The sequence below is a fragment of the Arachis stenosperma genome, chromosome 4 (genome assembly GCF_014773155.1).
Source record: "Arachis stenosperma cultivar V10309 chromosome 4, arast.V10309.gnm1.PFL2, whole genome shotgun sequence".
NCBI classification, from domain to species: domain Eukaryota; kingdom Viridiplantae; phylum Streptophyta; class Magnoliopsida; order Fabales; family Fabaceae; genus Arachis; species Arachis stenosperma.
Genome location: NC_080380.1, coordinates 112,064,842 through 112,066,366, shown reverse-complemented (window position 1 = coordinate 112,066,366; position 1,525 = coordinate 112,064,842). Strand labels below are relative to the sequence as shown.

Sequence of the window (1,525 nt, the reverse complement as noted above, 5' to 3'; positions counted from 1 at the left end):
GAAAACTTTCCAGGATCTTCTCTCTTTTGAGGTAATTTCTGCCTAGACAAGTCATCCAGTTCTTTGGTGAGCACAGGAGGTTTGTTCTCCCAAGTCTCATTTCCAAATAACTTGTCATTTAGCTTCATGATTGCTCCAAGGTATTTAGCAACTTGCTCTTCAGTGACATACTCATCCTTTTCAGAGGAAGAATACTCATCAGAGCTTATGAATGGCAGAAGTAGGTCCAATGGAATCTCTATGGTCTCATTTTGAGCCTCAGATTCCCATGGTTCCTCATTGGGGAACTCAGTGGAGGCTAGTGCACGCCCATTGAGGTCTTCCTCAGTGGCGTTCACTTCCTCTCCTTCCTCTCCAAATTCGGCCATGTTTATGGCCTTGCACTCTCCTTTTGGATTTTCTTCTGTATTGCTTGGAAGAGTACTAGGAGGGAGTTCAGTAATTTTCTTGCTCAGCTGTCCCACTTGTGCCTCCAAATTCCTAATGGAGGACCTTGTTTCAGTCATGAAACTTTGAGTGGTTTTGATTAGATCAGAGACCATGGTTGCTAAGTCAGAGTGGCTCTGCTTAGAATTCTCTGTCTGTTGCTGAGAAGATGATGGAAAAGGCTTGCCATTGCTAAACCTGTTTCTTCCACCATTATTGTTGTTGAAACCTTGTTGAGGTCTCTGTTGATCCTTCCATGAGAAATTTGGATGATTTCTCCAGGAAGAATTATAGGTGTTTCCATAGGGTTTTCCCATGTAATTTACCTCTTCCATTGAAAGGTTTTCAGGATCATAAGCTTCTTCTTCAGATGAAGCATCCTTAGTACTGCTTGGTGCATTTTGCATTCCAGATAGACTTTGAGAAATCAAATTGACTTGCTGAGTCAATATTTTATTCTGAGCTAATATGGCATTCAGAGTATCAATCTCAAGAACTCCTTTCTTCTGATTTGTCCCACTGTTCACAGGATTCCTTTCAGAAGTGTACATGAATTGGTTATTTGCAACCATTTCAATTAGCTCTTGAGCTTCTGTAGGCATCTTCTTCAGATGAAGAGATCCTCCAGCAGAGCTATCCAAAGACATCTTGGATAGTTCAGAGAGACCATCATAGAAAATACCTATGATGCTCCATTCAGAAAGCATGTCAGAAGGACATTTTCTGATCAATTGTTTGTATCTTTCCCAAGCTTCATAGAGGGATTCACCTTCCTTCTGTCTGAAGGTTTGGACTTCCACTCTAAGCTTACTCAATTTTTGAGGTGGAAAGAACTTTGCCAAGAAGGCATTGACTAGCTTTTCCCAAGAGTTCAGGCTGTCTTTAGGTTGTAATTCCAACCATATTCTAGCTCTGTCTCTTACAGCAAAAGGGAATAGCATAAGTCTGTAGACCTCAGGGTCAACCCCATTAGTCTTGACAGTGTCACAGATTTGCAAGAATTCAGCTAAGAACTGATGAGGATCTTCCAATGGAAGTCCATGGAACTTACAATTCTGTTGCATTAGAGAAACTAATTGAGGCTTAAGCTCAAAGTTGT

The 1,525-nt window shown here is 41.1% G+C and overlaps 1 non-coding gene across 1 annotated transcript; it reads left to right on the top strand.

Moving 5' to 3' along the window:
* Window positions 1–1,127: 1,127 nt before the first annotated feature.
* LOC130977163 (small nucleolar RNA R71) lies at window positions 1,128–1,235 on the top strand. Its single transcript, XR_009084868.1, has one exon. It is a non-coding gene; the product is annotated as a small nucleolar RNA R71 (small nucleolar RNA).
* Window positions 1,236–1,525: the final 290 nt, after the last annotated feature.